This window comes from Chrysochloris asiatica, unplaced genomic scaffold (assembly GCF_000296735.1).
Source record: "Chrysochloris asiatica unplaced genomic scaffold, ChrAsi1.0 scaffold00003, whole genome shotgun sequence".
In the NCBI taxonomy this organism is placed as follows: Eukaryota; Metazoa; Chordata; class Mammalia; order Afrosoricida; family Chrysochloridae; genus Chrysochloris; species Chrysochloris asiatica.
The window spans coordinates 21,057,854-21,062,942 of NW_006408521.1; the positions used below are offsets into that span (position 1 = coordinate 21,057,854).

General features: G+C 43.0%; 1 pseudogene; it reads left to right on the plus strand.

Annotated features, from left to right (window-relative positions):
- Positions 1-889: 889 nt before the first annotated feature.
- On the plus strand, positions 890-1,995 carry LOC102825519 (annotated as a pseudogene).
- Positions 1,996-5,089: the final 3,094 nt, after the last annotated feature.

Here is a 5,089-nt window from a genome sequence, read left to right on the forward strand (position 1 = left end):
TCTAATGGGATCCCTGTCAGAGCAGTTGGGAGTGGTAGCCAGGCATCATCTAGTTCTTCTGGTCTCAGGGACTTGCTGACTGATGTTCATGTGGTCCATTAGTCCATTGGATTAATTGTTTCCAAATGTCTTCAGTTTTCATTACTCTTCTTTCTTCTGTACAAGGAGAGATCAATAGTTGCACCTTAGATGGCTGCTCATGAGCTTTTAAGACCCGAGACATTATTCACCGAAGTAGGATATAGAACATTGTCTTTGTGGATTGTTGTTGTTAAGTGCCGTCGAGTTGATTCCAACCCTGTATAAGGTTTCTGAGGAGTGGTTGATAGGTTTGAACCACCAATCTTGAAGTTAGTAGTCAAATGTTAAGTTATACTAACTGACCATGGTGTCCTGTGAGTCTGTGGTCCTGAACCCTCGGGATGAGCAAATCATCCCCTCAAGGTATTTGGCAACTTCTAATAAGTTTTCTCTTGTAGCATAGTAGTTACGAATCAGGCTGCTAACATCAGGGTCAGCAGTGCGAAACTATCAGCTGTTCCACAGAAGAAAGATGAGGCTTTCTGCTCCCGTAAAGATTTACAGCCTCAGAAAACCTGTACAGGGTCACTATGAGTCGGAACAGACTCCACCACACACTACCACCACCATCATATATTCCAACACATTTATGGATATGTTAGCAGCAAACTTTTATATATTAGTGAGTATACTTCTACTCTCCCTCCTACACCTGTTCATCCTGTGCATCTATGTATCTAAGAAATAAGATTTTAATAACTAATCATTTTCAAATAGTTTACTACAAAGAAATGTAAGACTAAAATATGAATTCACGGCAGCTGCAGTCATGTCTTCTGAATTCCTGTTTCTGTAGAGCGCTGACTGAATGGCCTCCCAGAACTGTGACCCAGCCACAGCCAGCATCTTTGCCACCCGGAAAGCGGCTGAGTCCAGCAGGAACGCTGCCCAGGGTTCCATGGACAAGAGGCTACAGCAGGAGCTGATGACCCTCATGATGTGTGATGACAAAGGCATTTCTGCCTTCCCTGAATCAGATAGCCTTTTCAAGTGGGTGGGTCCATCCATGGAGCAGCTGACACAGTACACAAAGACCTGAGGTATAAGCTCTCCCTGGAGTTCCCTTACAACGCACCTACAGAGAAGTTCCTCATAGCCTGTTACCATCCAAATGTGGGTACTCAGTGCCTGTGAAGGAGGCTTCCTGCAGAGCCTCTGCATTACATAAGACCATAGGTGGAATCCTGAACCACATCCAGAAATCTTCTGAGGTGGGAAATTTCCACCTGAAAGGACAAGCAGACCAGCCTGGAGCAGCTAGAAGAACAGAAAATACTTCTTGAAAGAAAGACCATCAGGAAAAATACAAAACAATAACGGCAGTCCAACTGATTACTACAAGAACAAGCAAGTTGCTCACCCAGGAGACATCAAGGCAAGTGGTCGGTTCCCCTCAGGGCAAATTCCCTTCCAAGACTAAGACTCAATAGGAATACACGCTCTGATTGGTGACCACGTTAGTCACTGATAAGGGGAAGTGAGGGAAAAACAGCAATGAAGCTTCAAGCTAAGCCCTACAACATTCAATAGACTCTTGTGAACCCAGGTGGAGACCTGGTCGGCCAGCAGTATGGCAAGACCTGTTTGGTTGGTTGATGATGCATGGACAGGACTGTAACCATGGCAATGAAACGATATATGATAGAATGAATATAAAGCTAATAGTCTCCCATGTAAACAATCACATAATTCACAATAAAACATAAAAAAAAAAAAAAAATGTAGGTACTCAGGGTAACATCTGCCTAGACATCCTGAAGGACATCCTCCTCTCCATCCAGAGCCTGCTGGAAGAACCCAACATTGATAGCCCTTTGCATACACATGCTGCTGAACCCTGGAAGAACCCCCACAGCCTTTAAGAAATACTTGCAGGAAACCTACTCAAAGCAAGTCTTCAGCCAAGAGCCCTGACACCATCTGTCCAGCTTTCCTTGCGTTGTCCATTTTTCCCTTAGACAGTCTGTCCATTCCTTGATTTCTGTATAGGACTCTGTATCTTAAACTGCGCCATCATTTTGTTTGTTTTTAAATTAAGTCTCCTTTTGAGCCCTGGTGATGAATATATTAAATAAATACATTTTGGATTAAATATATACATATTAATTCACATATAAGGGATTTAATTTGATCGTACATTAAAATTGAGTTGGGCCGTTGTGAAGGATACTGACCACAATGCAAAGTCTCAGACTAAACAGAGGATCAGGAACAAACCTGAAAATAATTCTTCCCAACCAGGACAATTTCAGGCTGCTTAATGACCCCACGTGGGAGAAAGATGAGACTGTCTGCTCCCATAAAGACTTACAGTCTCAGAAACCCTAGGGAACATTCTATTCTGTTCTGCATGATGCTGAGTCAGAACCAACTGGAGGACAGTGGGTAGAGTGGGTAATGAGGCCACACTATTGGCCCATGACCTAGAAGAGAGAGAAGGAGAGTGATGAACGGAGGCATTGGATAGTCAAAGCATGAGGTAAATGCAACGACTCAGGTACAAGAGCAAGGAGCACATTCTAGAAAATTCAACCCTATACAGGGTAACTATAAGTAGGAACCGATTTGATGGCACAACAACAAAAATCATGAGTCTTGGTGTGGCGCTGCAGGGTAAGCACTGGACTGCTAACTGAAAGGTTAGCAGTTCAAACTCACCAGCCACTCCTTGGAAACCCTATACAGGTCAATATGAGTTGGAACCGACTCTACAGCCCTTAACAATAACAACAATGATCACTGAATTTAATAATAACTGCTTCTTCCCAAAAACCTACAGCCAGAATGCCATCATTATATACACGTTTCCTTCCAGGCTTTTTTCTAAGCATATTTGTTTTCTCTTTACATTAGTCCAAATCTTTATTATGAGTATTTTTGTCATCTGGTTGCTGTGTCTCACTTATACAATTCAGTGTTTAGGTCTGGCTTAGAATAAAGCAAAAGGATCAATAGAAAAGAACAATCCATCCGTTACTATTCACACCCCCAGTTCCAACTGGGATGAACATGATTTTGAAAGGTGCAAAGGGAAACAGTTTATTTCTTACAGTTTTCTGGATAGAGAATGAGGGAGGAGGCAGGCGTATATACAATGTGGAAGAGAACCATGTTTCCTTTACCCTCATAGGCTACGAGCGGAGGGGAGAGGGAGTAAGTAAAGGCATGTTGGGAGAAGTCAGAGAAGCATCCACACCTGCCCATTATATCAAGTGTCTACAGACTCTCTAAATAATTAAGGTTTAGTCGGCTCCCGCCAGGGGCAGAAGTTGAGGAGAGTTTCCAGACAAGCATCTCCACTTGCAAAACTGGAGCAGACCTAGGGTCTGATTACTTGAAAAGGGGTCTGGTTAGTAGCTATGACAACCTCCTTCTTCAGCCTTACAACTTCCTCTTAGGTTAAGGTACAAGAAGCTTCTGGGGGAAATACTATTATGACTATTATATTAGAATATTATAATACTATTATATATTATTATACTATTATGACAGCCCCTGATTGTGGTTAAGAACTTGGAAGCCCAGGGTTTGAGTCCTGATCCTTAACTGTGTGACCTTGAACAATGTACTCAACCTCTCTGGTCCTCAGTTTCTAGACCTATAAAGTAAGAGTAACAATTCCCTAGTTCAAGTTGTTGTGTGAATTGATTGTGGCCTCATATGTAAAGCCCCTAGCATAGTGCCTGATACATAGTGGTGGTTGTGTGCCACTAAGCAAATCCAGTCTAACTAATAGCGACCCTGTATAGGGTTTTAGAGGCTGTAAATCTGTACAGGAGCAAAAGTCTCATCTTTCTCCCATGGAGTAACTAGTAGATTCAAACTGCTGATCTTGCAGTTAACGACCCAATACGCTACCAGGCTTCTTGTTACATAATGCATACCTCCTAAAAAATGTCCTCACTCCATTGCCTGGCAAAAGATGCTTGGACTTTAAATAAAAGAACAGTGGTCAGAACCAAGAAAAAGCTATTCCTAGAACTATAAATAATAGCTAAGGAGTCCTGGTGTGGCTCTGTAGGATGTGCACTGGATTGCTAACTGCAATGTCAGTGGTTCAAACCCACCAGCCACTCCTCAGAAACCCTACACAGAGACGGTTGCTATGAATTGGAACCAACTCGACAGCTTTTAGAAACAACAATAGTTATTGAAGGTTTACCATACACTTGGTATTGTGCAAGAGTGCTTTATATATAATCTCACAAAACCCACTGATGGGTAAATAGTATTATGGAAGTTCAGAAAACTTAAGACATTTTCCCCAGGTCAAACAGCTAGCAGGTGTTAAGAACACAAAAGCCTGTGTTCTTACCCTCTGCATGAGTGCTCTACAGAGGTTGTTTAGTTGTGCCTGCACTATGTTTCCAGGTGAGCAGTCCCAGATTGGCAGGTGTGTGGGTTCCAAGGGTTTCAAGGAAGGACAGACTTCCTCAGGTCTACGGGGCCAGACTGCCCTCTAGCGCCAGATGATGCTGGGGCCAGAATGAGGTGCTTTTCTTCTGAGGAAGTTGAGGTGAACCCCCCTCCCTTCCAAGGATGGGAAGCCAAAGGCCAGTGAGAGATTAGCTGTCTAGTTTGATGCCTTCCCTAGGGATCAAAGGATTTCTCCTAGGAATGGGATAAAACAGGCAGCAAGGAATGGGCGCCAAGGGGAAGCGAAAGCTGGGATTACAACAGTAATTCCCAGACAGGCTAAGGTTTGAACCACTGGGTGGAGGAATGCAATATCCCCAGCACCTGGAGCACAGTAGGTGCTCATTGATTACTGAATGACGTCAAAAATCTCACTTTCACTAATGAGAGAGTTCTGCTAATTTAAGGAGTTGACAGTAAGTGTAGACAAAAAGCTATTCATCAATTTATACCGGAAGCACCAGTAGCAAAGACATTAAAACCTTTAACCCACCCTCCATTCTCAGAGACGCCAGGGCATTTTCCTGACTAGATGAAAACAATGACATTCCTTTGTTAATTAGAAATGGGTTGGGGTTCATAAGATCCATTG